The sequence below is a fragment of the Suricata suricatta genome, chromosome 10 (assembly GCF_006229205.1).
Source record: "Suricata suricatta isolate VVHF042 chromosome 10, meerkat_22Aug2017_6uvM2_HiC, whole genome shotgun sequence".
Taxonomy (NCBI): domain Eukaryota; kingdom Metazoa; phylum Chordata; class Mammalia; order Carnivora; family Herpestidae; genus Suricata; species Suricata suricatta.
This window is the reverse complement of record NC_043709.1, coordinates 34146283-34163726: the sequence shown is the minus strand read 5'-3', so window position 1 is coordinate 34163726 and position 17444 is coordinate 34146283. Positions and strand designations below refer to the sequence as shown.

The following is a 17444-nucleotide window of genomic DNA, read 5'->3' as shown; positions in this document are numbered from 1 at the left end:
GAGGACATCCAGATGGTCAACAGAAACATGTAATGATGCTCAGCGTCACTCATCATCAGGGAAACACAAATCAAAACCACACTGAGATACCACCTCACGCCAGTCAGAGTGGCTAAAATGAACAAATCAAAAAACTATAGATGCTGGCAAGGATTGGGCACCTTCCTACACTGTTGGGGGGGAATGTAAACTGGTGCAGCCACTCTGGGAAACAGTGTGAAAATTCCTCAAAAAATTAACAACAGAACTCCCCTATGACCCTGCAGTTACACTGCTAGGATTTTACCCAAGGGATACAGAAGTGCTGATGCACAGGGGCACATGTACCCCAATGTTCATAGCAGCACTGTCAACAATAGCCAAATCATGGAAAGAGCCCAAATGTCCATCAACTGATGAATGGATCAGGAAGATGTGGTTTATATATACAATGTAATACTACATGGCAATAAGGAAGAATGAAATCTGGCCATTCATGACAATGTGCATGGAACTCAATGGTGTCATTCTAAGTGAAATAAGTCAAGCAGAGAAGGACAGATATTATATGTATTCATTCATAAGTGTAGCAGGAGAAACTTAGCAGAGGACTATGAGGGATGGGAAGGGGGAAAATAGTTGGGGAGAGGGAGGGAGGTAAACCATGAGAGATACTTTAATACTAGAACAACCTAAGTGTTGATGGGCAAGGGGTAGAGGGGAAGGGGGGTAATGGGCATGGAGGAGGGCACTTGTTGGGATGAGCACTTGATATTACATGGAAACCAACTTGACAATAAACCATAAAAGAAAAAAAAAAAAGAACAAAAGAACAAAAATGCCCACTCTTGATTCTTTTATTTAACACAAGCAAGTAAAAGAAAGAAAAACATCCAAATCATAAAGAATTGTCACTATTTGCAAATGACCTGATATTATATATGAAAATCCTAACAACTTCATGAAAATATCTGCTGGAACTAAAAGAATTCATTAAAGTGGCAGGATACAAAATCAGTATAAAAATTTGTTGCATTTCTATTCACTAATAACTATCAAAAAATTCCCATCTGCAACTGCATTAAAAAGAACACCTAGGAATAAATTTGACAAAGTCATGGAAGGTCTGTACACTGAAAACTATAAGACATTGAGGAAAAAAATTGAAGAAGACACAAACGGAAAGATACCTGATGTTCCTGGATTGGAGGAATTAATATTGTTAAAGTTTCCTACTATTTAAAACAATCTAAAGAGTTCACATATTCTGTCAAAATTACAAAGTGGCATTTTTCACATAAATCGAACAATCCTAAAATGTGTTTAGAACTACAAAAACAACGAATAGCCAAAACAATCTTTAGAAAGAAGAACACAACTGGAAGAATCATGCTTTCAGATTTCATACTATATTCCAAAGCTATAGCTGTTGAAACAGTATGGTATTAGCACAAAACCCGACACATAGATATTTAAACAGACTAGAAAGACTAGAAATAAGCCAATATTTACATAGTCAGTTATTTTATGACAAAGTCAAAGAATATATAATGGAAAAGGATAGTTTATTCAATAAATAGTGTTGGGAAACTTAATAGTCATATGCAAAAGAATGAAACTGAACTATGATCTATTATCTTACAGAGAAACTAATTCAGATAAAGTCTTGAATGTAGTAGCTGAAACCCCAAAGCTTCTAAAAGAAAACATAGGCAGTAAAATTTCTTAGATGGGTCTTAGTGATGAATTTTTGGATTTGACACCTTAAAAGCTAAGGCAGTAAATGTGAAAATAAACAAATGGGATCACATCAGTTTAAAAAGCTTCTGCACAGCAAATGAAAACATCTATAAAGTGAAAATGCAACCTATAAAATAGGAGAAAATGTTTGCAAATCATATATAAAAGACTTTAATATGAACTAAGGAAGAGAAAACAAAGAACTCATACAATTCAATAGCAAAAATCTAACAATCTGGTTTTTTTAAAAATGGGTAAAGGATCTCAATAGACATTTTTTCCAAAGAAGACATGCAGATGTCTAACAAGTACATGAAAATAGGTTAAATATCACCAATCATTAGGGAAATGCAAATCAAAACTACAAGGAGATATCACCAGTCTGAATGGCTAGTATCAAAAGGTAAGAAATAACAAGTGTTGGCAAGAATGAAGAGAAAAAGAAACACTTCTATACTGCAGTAGGAATGTAAATTGTTACAGCCACATGGAAACAGTATGAGGTTCCACAAAAAATTTAAAAAATAGAACTACCTTATGATCCAGCAAGTCTACTTCATTTTCATTTTCTTCAGATACATACTAACTCAAAAAGATCTATGCACATTCCTGTTCATTGTAGTATTCTTTACAACGGCCAAAATATGGAAGAAATCTAAATATCCACTGGTGGATGAATGGCTAAAGAAAACGTGTTATATACATATGTATACACACACAGGCACATACATACACAAAATGGACTCTATTTACCCAAATCTTGCCATCTGTGACAAGGATAGACCTCGAGGGCACTAGACTAAGTGAAAGAATTCAGACCAAGAAAGACATCCACTCATATGTGGAGTCTTTACAGCAGAAACAAAAGCTCGTAGATACGGAAAATGGAATTGTGGGATTGGAGGATATAGAAGTCAAAGAGTATAAACTTGCAGTTATAAACAAATGTCGTGACATGCTGTGTAGTTAATATTAACTTTGCATACTTGAAAGTTCCTACAAAAACGTATCCTAAACGTTCTCATCACAAGGAAAAACTATGGATGGATGTTAACTGGACTTAGTGTAATCATTTGCAATATATGCAAATATCAAATCATTTGTTGTATAGCTAAAATTAACATGCATTATGTACATTATTTCTCAATTAAAAAAGATATAAAACTAATTATCTTTAAATTAGTGCTTTTCCATGGATGGGTTCTTGGTATTGGTACTTTTAGCCAGGACACTGTTTCAAGGTAGGGGATAATTCTATTTATGGCAATATTTAACATTCTACAACAAAACCCCTAATATTTTTCAATCATTGTGACAATTTAAAAAAAACCCTCCTACATTTTCAGTCACCTCCCTCGTTTTGGGACTACTTCTGTTAATGAAAGAAGAATTATAAGGATAATAAACAACAAAAAACTTTTGTTCTGAAAAGAGTAAAGAATACATTTTGGAAGAATTAAGGAATATAGAAAAAAATAAATGAACTTCATAGGAAACCACATATTTTACAGCCAATAAAGCCTATATTAAAAGAAATAACAAAAGGTACATGCTTTAAAAATAGACACTTTGGGGCAGTTCTGACTTCAGCTTAGGTCATATCTTACAGTTCATGAGTTTGAGCCCGGTTTGGATCCTCTGTCCTCTCTGCTTCTCCTCCACTCATGCTCTCTCGCTCATAAATAAAACATTAAGCGCGCGCACGCACGCGCACACACTCACACACACAAACACACGTATATACTTAGATGTAATTTATTAAAAAAAAAAAGAATGCTGAAAAGACCTAGGTTTTAATGATTGCTGGGCTAGACAAGTCCATGGTAACTCAAAAAGATCCAACAGAATCGGGAAAAGGAGAGATCTCATGGGAAGCCTGGAATAAATAAACCAGAGAACTAAGATTTTAAAAAAAGAAGAAGAGTGCCATTTATTCTGTCAAGTTGCACATAGAAGATTAACAAGAAAGGCAATTGGGAAACCACCGTTTAAAGATCGGGACAACTACAGAATAAGGTTACGTACAATTGGGACAGCTTAAATACTGAAATAATTATTGAGTAAATTTCAAGGTGAGTCAGTTATTAAAATGCAGATGTTGCTTGCACCATGGAGAAAGTTCTTAAGAAGTTTATGGATTATGAATCTAAGAGAAGCTAAAGGAATATGACGTAAAGCTAAAGGGAAACAGGCAAGACCACAATTAGTAGAAACAGATCCCAAATTAGAATGAGGGAATTTCCTCTAGATGGAATAACTCTACCCAGGAGAGGGAAGATCTTTTGAATGATAAGTGGTAGTTCATGGCCAGGCCAGCTGTAAATATGACAAATGCATATTAAAAAAAAAAGCTGTAACTGAGACAAAAAAAGAACCCTTAATTACTGAAATGGCCTATCATCCAGTCTATTGGTATGAAAGGTAAATGACCTTTGTTGTTCTTTGTATTTCTGATCTGTTTACGCAGAGTAGATGACATTTATCATGGAACTTTCAGTACACATCTATGAGGACTAGGGAAAAACACTAGGGAGCTGTGTTCACATTTTATATATGATGTGCATTGCTTGTTAATACTTTAGTAGTTAATCAAAGTAAAGATAACTTAAACCAAATCTGAGTAGTCAATCTTCTAACTTTGCTCATAATGAATGCTCTCAGCTAACATACAAGTTATACATTTTAAATCCTTTTGCCAATTCTATGTAGTTGAATTTGGTGACATATACAGGAATGCTAAGAGTATTAACATGTTTAAGTTTCTAAATAGAAAGCAGAAATAGAAATAAATGTAACCAAAAACGTAAACACTCTTTACAAGGAGGAGGAATAGGTAGAATAAATCTGAATCAATTCAAGGGCCTTGGGAAACTGAAGATAGTCATGAATGACTGGATGGGTCAGAACACTGTTGAGAGGGAGTAAATGACTAGGGTTATTCACATTACAAAGCTGTGCACATTGCCAGTAGAATTATCTCCTGGCAATTAATGTAAATTACTCTCAGGAGAAGTCAGAGGTTTTAGAATTGGTTAAGACTCCAATTGTATAACAGATAAAACTGATTCAAGAGAGAGCAGACTAGTTCTATGGTTTTGGTACCTTGCTAAGTACAAGAGTACCTCATTTGCAGGGGAACAAGAAGGGTCCATGAGACTTCATTCTGGATACTGGGATTTTGTTCTCTATGGTTAAAGGTGTCCTTCCTTTCCAAAAGTGAAAAATTTGAGAAATTGTGAATTCTGGGGTTACCAGTTCAAAGAAGTCAATTTAAATCTAAATATGGAGTAAGTAGGTTTGTGAGATCCCCTTAGCCTAATAAAATGCCAGGAATCTGAATTAAGAATTATCAAAGATTTGAGTAATAGACAAATTGACAGAAGTTGAATCATGTCCTACCTGTTTCTTGTACTTTCACAATTATTAAATCTCTGAAAAGGTAGGAGAGATTTCAGATGAATATCTTAGGCAGTTCTATATCCCTATTGTGGATAATTCATATTATTTCTGTATAACCATAAATCTAGTCATGTTTTACTTTTAGAAGGGTCCCTTTGGAAAATGGATCATACAGTTATCACACAAGTATACAGGACATAAAGCAAATATCAAACTCAATTGATCCCATGGTAGCCAGAGAATTTTTATAAAGTTCATTGAAATGATAAATTTTTTAAATGGAAAAAGTATTTAGATCAAAATTGCATTTGGGGGCAAGTTATACAATGGATATTCTTCAAATTTTCTTACGTATGTCAGGAAATTTCAACAGAGTTATCAGAAGACCATCACATATAAAATTATTAATGTCCATATCAAAGGATAATAATAAAAATAACTATATTAAGGATATAATAGAGTAAGTAAATGGGAAAGAGGCAAGTACTAGCTGAGAACTAACTATACCAGAGGAAAGGGATGCCTGGGTGGCTCAGTCAGGGAAGCCTTGACTTCTGCTCAGGTTCTGATTTCTCAGATCTTGAGTTCAAGCTGGCACGGGGCTCACAGCTGTCCGGATGGATCAGCAGTGAAATATCTACTTCTATTTCTGTTTTCACTAGATTCAGCCAGGGCCTTAAACACAACATAATGAAATAACTCTTCCTAAAGACCCAGGTTATATATGATTCTAATATTGGACAGTCCACTGAGGAATAATAGAAGGCAACTTTCTTGGGCAAGTGTATATGCTTTTCAGAACCAAAATATCACTCAATTGAGAGGGACCCTCCAATATTTATTTCTTTAGATGCAGAGGATGTTACAGAACAGGCCTTTAGACAGGACTTAAAGACTAAGCTATCTTCTCTCAGTTTTATTATCAACAAAATTTATATTCTAGTCTCTTTATGCATCTTTATCTGACTTAGATTTCACTTTAGGATGGGGAAATTGGCATACTTTTTACATCCTCTCAAATACAATATCAGCCCAAATATTTTTAAATCCTGGTCTCCAGAGTATTTGTCATTGCAGTCACAGTGCTTACCATAGGACATGCAATACAGTAATGTTTATTGGAATGATGCATTTATTTTAGTACATTTAAACGATTTTAATCCTTACAATAGCTTTCTAGATGGGGTATTAAAACCCTGTTTTAACAAAATGGAAACCTGTAATTTCAAAGGTTAAATGATTAAATCCATCTCTGTTCCCCAATTTTTATCCCTCTTCCCTATGCCAAGGCTTTGTCTCCACAAAGAAGGAAGCAAGATCATCATCTTGCTAAATAACCCAGCAATTACACTGTAATTAGAAATAAACTAAACAAACAGGTTAAGAAACATTTTGGAAAGTCTTTTTTGTTTTGTTAAGTTTTCATTTTAATTCCATTTAGTTAACATATAGTATTAGTTTCAGGTGTATATTTTGGAAAGCCTTACCACAAGATTAAGAAGTCTTAAGTGATGTTGATTACTCATTAGAAACATTTTGAGATGAATCACATGATTATGTAAGTTAGAAGGTGGTAAACTGAAGTTTAGAGACCATTGGAAGGCTGATACATACTGTTCTATTGCATGATATTATAGAAGCCTGAATTAGATTGAGGACATTAGAAATGGAAAATGATGAGAGCTTTAGGATATTTTTTAATTAAAAATATTGAAGGTGTATTAATTTTAGTTTAGATTTACATTCTGTCTTTGTTACCAAAAAAGTCCATCCAAGTAATATACAGTCCCAGATTACCCATTAAACACCTAACAGATGCCAGTAAGTGATCCATTTACTCACTATAAATTTGTGAGTGGAATCATGGAATAATGTCATTTCTCAAAGGCAAACCCAGTGCTCCCACCTGTCAGTGGTGCCAAGATTATAGTTTAACAGCAGTTTAAAATTAACATGAACCATTAATCTTCACTCTGCTTAAGGCACCACTTTGATTTTGCTACTCCTCTGCTAGAAAGCCATCCAAGGTCCCCATTATCTTCCAAAACCCATGATTCATTCATCAAAATGTGAGCCCAAGTGGATTTTTATCCATATTAGTTCTACTCCCTTTTACAAAATTGATAAAACTAATTTTAAGAAAGGATCAACATATTGTATTCTACACCCAACTTCCAATTTTTATCTTCATATCTTTGCTAATAGGAATCCCATTTTTAGTCCTAGACCTGAAGCAAATCTGCCAGATTTGAATCTCCGAGAACTTGAGCAAGTTCTAAGATTTCCTTGTGCCTTGATTCTTCTTTCCTTCATTGTTTTTAAATTGTAAATATTAAATAGGTATTTTCAGATATTATGTATTATTAATATTGTTACTTTGACTAGTAGGTCTGATCCACTCCAAAGAAGTATAATTAGTTGGGGTGCCTGGGTGGCTCAGTGGGTTAAGAGTCTGACTTTGGCACAGATCATGATTTCACAGTCCATCGGTTCGAGCCCTGCATGGGGATCTGTGCTGATAGCTCAGAGCCTGGCCCCTGCTTCAGATTTCCCCCTCTTTCCCTCTCTGCCCCTCCTCTTCTTGTGCTCTCTCTCTCTCAAAAATAATAAACATTAAAAAAAGTAATATTTCTTGAAGTACAGAAACTATAAAATTCCTTTGACTATTTTACAATTTATTTAACTAAATTATTATTGATATCATAACTTTTACTGTGAGGGATTTGGAACAAGAGAAGGACATGACTAATTCATTTAGTTTTTGAGCAGCTAAAGATATCAGTTCTGTTTAATCTAAGCAACTAGTCAGTGTGTCAGAGGGTATTCCATTCTAATAGCTAGTTAAGATATAAGAAGAGATATGAATGGTAACTCCTGAGGTCTTTATTCCTGTTGTCTAAGGAAGCATAAAGGCCCATCCTAGGTAATATAAATTTACTCCTCTTGACTTGACAATTTTACATCAGAAATGAAATTCAGTAGCTCACACTAATTTTCTAATTAATAGCTAAAAAACTAAAATATATTGTATGAGCAATTCCTCAAGTAAGTATAGTAAGTAAACCAATAAATACATAAGGATTTTTATTATCAGACTATCTAAAGAATAATCTGTTGAAGATAACTGATATGTCTTGAGTAGAGCAGACTGCTAACTGGGCAATGATATCTTTTATAAATTACGTACAAGGATCTACGTGCTGACTGAGATCTTCCCTCTTGGCACACTTTCAACTATAGAAAGGCAATAAAAATACAGCGACAGTCTCATTTTAAGTTAAAAAAAAAAAAAAGCTTGCTGTTTCAACTCTTAACTACTGAGAACAAAGTGATATTTACCAGAGGAGAAGTAGATGGGGAAGAGTGAAATAGATGATGAAGATTAAGGAGTGCACTTGCTATGAGGAGCACTGGGTGATGTATGGAATTGTTGAATCATTATCTGTACACCTGAAACTAATATAACACTATGTTAAATGTACTGGAATTAAAATACAAAATAATACAAAATATGGTTAAAAAGCTTGCTGTTTCATGATGTTAATGTTGGTGTTTGCATTCTTATTCTACAACATTAGATCTGTTGACTGCCTTCTAGTATGGCCTGATTAATATTTTTTTTTTCCGAATTTTGTGCCATAGACAAAATTATCAAGTTAGGTGCTATGTAGTCATTAATAAGAAACCTGCATTTTGGTCAATATATCAATCCTACATAAATATTTGCATTCTGAGATTAAGTTGGTAGAGAATGCGTGTGAACATTTTTACAATTATAGCAAAAGATAATGATTGTTTATATAGTGTATTAGAAGAATATTTTTAGAAGAATGAATACTTTTGAAAAAACATTTGTTTATAGTAGTTTGAAAGTATAAAAAGATAATCTAGGTACTGAGATCCTCCCTTTTGGCACACTTCCAACTACAGAAAGGCAATAAAAATACAGTAAGTTGCCTGATAGTCACAAAGGTTTAAGAGACAACCAAGAGCTATAAGGTTCATCTCCTACTCTTTGAAGACTGAGAGATGTGACTGTTTTTTTCTAATGTGTAGAAATTAGCATAGTCAAGAAAAGTGAAGGAATAGAGGAATTAAAACCTCATAAAAAGTAACTTAATGAAATAAAGGTGTTTAAAACAATGGTCATACAGGTGATCACTGAGCTTGGGAAAATAATGGAAAAATAAATTAGATGTCAACAAAGTATGAAACAGATGTCACAAGAGTTTGGGGTGCCTGGGTATCCTGGATAAGTGACTGAGATCAGGTCAGTTCATGATCTCATAGTTCATGAGTTCAAGCCCCATATAGGGCTTTGCACTGACAGCACAGAATCTGCTCTGGATTCTATGTCTCCTCTCTCTCAAAAACAAATATTAAAAAAATATCCGCAAGAGATAAAGATTACTGAACTGAAAAATACAGTAGAGGAGTTCAACAGATTGAAGCAAGCAGAAAAAAAAGTCAATAAACTCAAACACAAGACAGTGGAACTACCCAGTAAGAGCAGCAAAGAGAAAAAGGAATGAAGAAGTGAAGATAGCTTGATGTTGTCTTGTAAGTCCCTTATGCTAATACCTATTTACATTATAGTAGCCCAAGATGGAGAAAAGAGAGAAATTGGGCAGAAAATTTACTTGAAGAAATAATGGCTGAAAACTTCTCGAACTTAGGGAAGGAAATAGAAATGCAGATCCAGGAAGCCCAGATAGTATCTAATGAGATGAGCCCAAAGAGACACATTATACTTAAAAACAAGGAGAGATGCTTAATAAGTTTTCTCACTTGTTACTTTTATAAACAAAGGAACCCCCATATGATTATCAGATTGTCCTGCAGAAACTGTGCAGACCAGAAGGGAGTGATATAATGTAGTGGAATGCTGCGAGAAAAACAAAAATGTCTGCCAAACAAAATATCCTAGCCTCCAAAATTATTCATCAGAATTTAAGAACTAAATAGTTGTCTAGAAAGCAAAAGCTCTAATTGTTCATTACCACTAAACTGGTTTTGCCATAAATGTTAAAGGTACTTCTCTGAGCTGAAATGCAGGGAAAACAGTAACAAGAAAACATATAAAAGTATAAGTCTCACTGGTAAAGGAAAATAGAGTAAAATTCAGAATAATCTAATATTGTAAACATGGTACATTAATCACTTATAAAGCTAGTATGAAGAATAAAAAAAGTGAAGATAATTAAATTGTGACATTAAAAACTTAAACATGAAGTAGGAATAAAAATGTAGAGCTTTAGCATAAAATCAATCTTAAGTTGTTAGAAACAAAACATAGACTGTATTAAATTGTTTTATGTAAACCTCATGGTGAGCAGAAAGCAAAAACTTATACTAGATACACAAAAGATAGAGGAATCTAAGCATACAGATATTCTACAGAATATCCTCACCACAAAGGAATAGAACAGCAGCAGCAGAAAGGAACAGAGGAGCTACTCAAAGACCAGAAAACAATTAACAAAAGGAAGTTAAGTCCCTGCCTACCAATAATGACTTTAAATGTGTTAATTCTCCAATCAAAAAACAGAGTGGCTGAATGGATTAAAAACCACAACCCATCTATATACCACCTAAAAAAGACTCACTTTAGATATAAAGTCACACACAGAATGAAAGTAAAGGATAGAAAATGATATTCCATGTAAATGGAAATCAAGAGAGCTGGAGTGACTACTAATATCAAACAAAATAGACTTTAAGACAAAGACTGCAATAAGAAGCATAGAAGAACATTATACAATAAGGGGCCAACATAAAAGAGAATATAGTATTTGTTAATATTTATGCACCCAACACAGAAGCACTTAATCTATAAAGCAAATACTAACAGATCTGAATAAATAGACTGCAATACAATAATAGGTAAGGGACTTTAGTACCCTCATTTAATCAATGGATAAAATATTCAGCAGAAAATCAATAAGGAAATATGGCCTTAAATGACATGTTAAATCAGATAATCTTAACAGCCATATACAGAATATTCTATTCAAAATTAACAATACACATTTTTCTCAAGCAAACATGGAATATTCTTCAGAATAAAGCATATGTTAAGACCACTAGACACGTCAAACCAAAGACATTACCAAAAAACCAAACAACCAAACAAAACTACAGGCAAATATCTCTGATGAACATAGACACAAAAATCTTCAACAAAATATTAGCAAACCTAATTCAACAATACAAACAATACCTCAAAAAGATCATACAGCATGATGAAGTGGAATTTTCCAGGTTCAATGTCTACACATCAATGTGACACCACATTAATAAACAAGGAATTAAAATATGATTGTCTCAATAGGTGCAGGAAAAGTATTTGACAAAATTCAACAACCATTTATGATAAAAACCCTTCAAGATGGATAAAAGGAATGTATCTCAATATTAAAAACCATACATAACAAGCCCACAGCCAATATCATACTTGATGGTGCAATGCTAAAAAAAATTTCTCAAAGAACAGAAGACAAGTATAGCTATGCCTGCCACTTTTATTCAATGTAGTATTGGAAGTCTAAGCCAGAGCAATTAGTCAAGAAAAAGAAATAAAAGTAATCCAAATTGGGAAGGATGTAGTAAAACTGCCTCTCTTTGCAAATGACATATAACATACAGAAAACGCCATGATAAAAACTCATGGAAAAACAAAAACCTCTTAGAAATAATAAAACAATTCAGTAAGATTGCAGGGTGCAAAGTCAATGTAAAAATAGCTGTTGCATTTCTATATACTATTAATTAATTATCAGAATAAAAATTCTTTAAAGTCTCATTTATATTTGCATCAAAAAGAATAAAATGCCTAGGAATAAATTTAACCAAAGAAACCAAAAACTATCAGACATTGAAGAAAGAAATTAAAGAAGACACAAAGAAATAGAGTTATCCCATTCTCATGAATTGGAAGAAAACTGTTAAAATGTACACTGCCTAAAGCAGTCTACACATTCAATGCAAACTCTACCAAAATTCCAGTGGTAATTTTCACTGAACTAGAATAAGCAACCATAACATTTGTATGGAACCAGGCAAGAATCCAAACAGGTAAAGCAATCTTAAGAATAAAAAGATATCACAATCCCAGATTTCAAGATATAATACAAAACTATAGTAATCAAAATAGTATGGTATTGATATAAAAACAGACACATAGATCTATGGCACAGAAACAGGAACCCAGAAATAAACATATATAGCCAATTAATTTATGACTAAGGTGTAAATAATATGAAGTAGTATAAAGGTAATCTCTTCAATAAATAGTGTTTGGAAAACTGGACAGCTATATGCAAATGGATACTTTCATATCATACAGAAAATTCAAAATAGATTAAAAACTTGAATATAAAACCTGAAACCATAAAATTCAGAAGAAAGCATAAGTGGTATTGGTCTTAGAGATGATTTTCTGTATTTGACTTCAAAAATAATGACCAGAAAAGCAAAAATAAACAAGTGGGATCAAACTAAAATGCTTTTACACAGCAAAGAATATCATCAATAAAAGTAAAAAATAGCCTACCAACTGGGAGAAAACATTTGCAAATAATGTTTTTAAAAAGTTAATATCCAAAATTTATAAAGAACTTATACAATAGGAATATAAATAAGTAGCAAGACAAAAATAAACCCAACAATCTGACTTTAAAATAGGCAGAAAATGTACATTTTTTTCCAAAGATAAACAGATGGTAAACAGATACATGTAAAAATGCCCATTACTAATCATCAGGAGAGTGCAAATCAAAACCACAATGAGATATCACTTAGTAGCTGTTAGAATATCTAATATCAAAAAGACAAGAGATGACAAGAGTTGGACACAGTTAAGAAAAAAAGAGAACTTTTGTGTACTGTTGATAGGAATGTAAATTAGTGTAGCCATATTGGAACACAGTATGGAGGTTCCTCAAAAATTTAAAACTACAACTACCATATGATCTAGCAATTCCACTTCTGTTCACTTATCCAAAGGAAACAAAACACTCAAAAATTATATGCATCCCCAGATCACTACATTATTTATGATAGAAATATATATAGAAACAACCTGTGTCCAAGGAAGAATGGATAAAGAAGATGTGTTATATATACACGTGCAATGCAAAATGATTCTGCCATAATAGAGAAAGAAATCTTACCATTTGGGACAACATGGATGTACCTTGAGGCCATTATATTAACTGAAGTAAGTCAGAGAAAGCCAAATATCTATGATCTCATTTATACTTGAATCTAAAAGCCAGAAAACTCAAGCTCATGGACGCAGAAAACAGATTAGTGGGTCACAGAGGTTGGGGTTGGGTCCAATGGATGACAGAGGTCAAAAGGTAAAAGATACCAATTATAAGTCATGGAGACATACACCATGGTGACTGCAGTAATAATACTGTATCACATATGTGAAAATTTCTATGTAGCTTTAAAAGTTTACATCCCAATGGGAACCTGGGTGGCTCAGTCTATTAAGGGTCAGATTCTTAATTTCAGCTCAGGTCATGATCTCAAGGTGGTGAGAGTTAGCCTCATATCGGGCTCTGCATGCTATTACAGCCTGTTTGGGATTCTCTCTGTTCCTTCCTCTAAACAAAACCAAACCAAACAGAAATAACCCTATCTATATATTCATGTCAACGTCAGCTTTCTTTCAACAAGAAATAGCCATTGAAAGATCTGACCATTGTTCTTTCCACAGAGACTGTTGCTCTGGTAAATTGCCATAGGTCCCTGGCTTTTTGTGTATTGGAGGGGCCTTCCTCAAGAGGACCTAATACCTTTGGAATTGGTGGACTCTTAGATGGAGAACTGAGATAACTAAAAAGATTAGGGGTGAGTTTGATTATTTTTCATTATAATGATATTATCCCTCTGCTCCTCCATTTTGTGTTTTGTGGGGTTTTGTACTTTTAGAAATAGTTGCAAGGATAGAACAAGGCTCTCCTGTTTACCCTGTGCAGACTCACCAATTGTTTATAGTTTGCCCTTTCCCACTTTTTTCTCTTTCCATGTGTATGAACATTATTTTCTGAATCATTTGATAGTAAGTTGGAGATAACATGCCCCCTTTAGCCCTAAATATTTTAGTTTTTATCTCTTAAGAAGATATTTTTTTAAGTTTATTTATTTATTTTGAGAGAGACAGGACAGAAGAGGGGTGCAGAGAGAATCCCAAGCAGGCTCCACCCTGTCAGTGCAGAGCCTGACAAGAGGCTCAAACTCAGGAAAGGTGAGATCATGGCCTGAGCCAGTATCAAGAGTCCATCACTTAAACAACTGAGCCACCCAGATGCCCCAAGAAGACACTGTCTTAATAACCATAGCATAACTGGTACACTTGGGTGGCTCAGTTGGATAAGCATCCGGATTCCTGCTTAGGTCATGATCTCATAGTTCATGAGTTTGAGCCCTGCATCAGGTTCTCTGCAGTCAGCACAGAGCCCTCTTGGAATCCTCTGCTTTTCCCCCCACTCATGTGCACCGTGTCATGTGCTCTTTCTTTCTCAAAATAAATACTAAGAAAAAAAAAGGACACCATCAAAATAAAAACTGATAGTAATATAATCCTGTTATTTAGTCCAAAACCCATATTCAGATTTCATCAGTGGTCTCAATAATGGTTTTCAAAGCTGTTATATTTTCCAGTTCAGGTTCTAATCTAAGAATACACATTGCATTTAGGTATTCTGTTCTCATTAGCCTCCGATACTCTCAAAAAGTTCCACAGGCTTCAATTTTTTCTTAATTTGGGTTTTATAAAGATTAGAGGGCAATTATTTTATAGGATGTCCCTCAATTGAAATTTTTCTGATATTTCCTCGTGATTAGACTTAGATTATGCATTTGGGGGAGCAGGGATAGGACAGATGAGAGATGAGATCCTTCTTCTGGCATTATATCAGGAAATGCATGCTATCAATTTTGCCCAATTATTGATAATGCTAGCTTTAATTACATAGTTACAGTGGTGGTGTCAGCCTATGGAGGTTTCTCCATTATAAAATTCCACTTTCCTCCTTTGATCCTAAGTAATATGTAGGGAAATATGTACTTTGGCTTTATGCAACTATCCTGTTCATTTAATTTTCACCCTCTTGTTTTAATATTTGCTGTTGATTTTCTAACATTGATTTTATTTTATTTTTTAAGTTGGCATTTAGCTTCAATAAAATACACCAATGTATGCATGTAAATCACTATGGATTTATGTATGGAACACTTTTTCAAATGAGTTAAAATTCATTGCTCTCAATATTTATTTTGATGGTCCTAGATTCACCATTGTGATCCCTCAAGATGATGATTCCTGTGTCTTTTTCACATGTCCCATAATTCTTAGATCATTTTTCATTCTAGCATAACAAAATGCTTCAGTCTTCTGTATTTTCTCTTCTTCAGCTCTAAAATAAGTATTTTCTCTAAGAAGCCTAGGTTCCTTTTAGTGGAAAATGGTATTAAGAAACAAATATTTGACCTCTAGTTATTTGCATTGCTCTTGGCATGTTATCACTTATAGACCTTTGCAACAGACTTATCAAGGGGGAAAAAACAAACAAATACCCCCTTTTGTACACATGGTGTTTCATTAAGGAGGTCATGCTGAGTCTTGCCCCGTTATTGCTCTAGAAATAAGGAGGAGTGGTGCCTGGGTGGCTCAGTTATTAAGCATCTGACTTTGCGCTCAGGTCATGATTTCAGTGATTCGTGGGTCTAAGCCTTGCATCGGGCTCTGTGCTGATAGCTCAGAGCCTAGAGTCTGCTTCAGATTCTGTGTCTTCCTCTCTCTGCACCCCCACTCCCTACTCACACTCTCTCTGTCAAAAATAAATATACTATAAAAAGGTAGGGTTGTGAGAATGGCAAGCGTCACCTTTCAAGGTACTTGTCTTATTTGGGAACTTTGCATGTGATTCTTCATTTTGGACAAATCAGTTTCTTTGTTGCAAAGGCTAAAGGAAAAATAGCCATAGTTCATAGTGATATAAAGAGTTGAAAATGAACCACTTTTCTTTCTGGAGTAAGAGCTCTAAAGGATATTTTTTTCCTGTAAGCATTTATAATCAGAATTTAAACTTTTACAAATTACAAAAATAACCCTGAAAATTGTCTTATTTTATAAGTGTATTTATTAGGACACAAAAAGTTTTTCATCGATGATGTTAGAATTATGTATGTTAGAATATTTCACTTGGTTTAATGGTTATTTGTTTAACATATAAATTTTATCATAGCAGCCATTATATAGTTTATACTAGATGACTGAATGACTATTCAGAGAAAGATTATATTCTTCATACATAGGACAAACATAACCCCTCTGTTCCATAATATTAAGCATTTGATTGTAACATCACATATCCTAATTCTGTGCAGAATTTGATGTCTGTATAACATATATTATCAGTTACCAAAGGAAAATGAGGTTGGCAAGTGTGTTTCTGGTCCACAGCTATGTAAATATAAACATTGTGAAAGGGGTAAAGTTTTATTTGGGGGTCATTTTTATCTCCCACATGTTTGTGTCTTTCAATCTGCTCTCATTTTAATGTTATCAGGCAATTTTCTGCCTCTTCTCTGGAAAAATTGATGGCAATATATTTGTAGTGAAACCTCAGAAACCAATTTTATTTTTCACACCCACATATTCTCTTTCCAGTTACTTTATAAATCTTTGTTGTTCCTGTTTATCTAGAGTTCTCTGACACCCCCACTTCAGTGACTTCTAGTTTTCTCCCTACCTGGCAGTAATTTTTGCTAGTGGCTCTCCAAGGACCATGAGAATATCTGGGAAGTGTAACCTGTCTGTGAAGCGGCACAAATTTGGCTCTATATCCATCCAAATAATCTCTAGCAGCAAAGTTAATTGGCTCAGAGATATCAGACTGGGGTTGTATATCTTCAAATAAAGCCAAGGTACATATTTAGAGAGAGTTTAAGTAATTTTGATATGATTTCATGTTTAATTATATAACTTAGATTGTGAAAAAAAGTTAGTTACAACCATAACAATTTGATTATTCACATAGAGTAATGATGTTTGGGTTAGGTTCAGTGTATCCAGTGAGTTCAAGCTTGTAAAGATTCTGTATTTTACCCACACTATGTAAGGATATAACAACCTCGCTCAGACTTTGAAGGTTAGAGATATAAGCTAATATCTCACAGCAATAAATGAGATATTTCCTGCTCTTAAATCAGAGCCCTGGCCCCAAATGAAAACAGAGATGTTCTAAAGGTAACAACAAACAGTTGTAGCATAAATATTTTTCAGGATTAATTAATTAGAAGGCTGTACAATA

The 17444-nt window shown here is 33.9% G+C and overlaps 1 long non-coding RNA gene across 1 annotated transcript in view; it reads left to right on the top strand.

Annotated features, from left to right (window-relative positions):
• The window catches only part of LOC115305685, a 31623-nt gene that overhangs the window by 11811 nt on the left and 2368 nt on the right, over positions 1 to 17444 (top strand). Inside the window, exon 3 of the long non-coding RNA XR_003914939.1 lies at positions 13844 to 13977. This is a non-coding gene — a long non-coding RNA (uncharacterized LOC115305685). The remainder of the gene's footprint in view (positions 1 to 13843; positions 13978 to 17444) is intronic.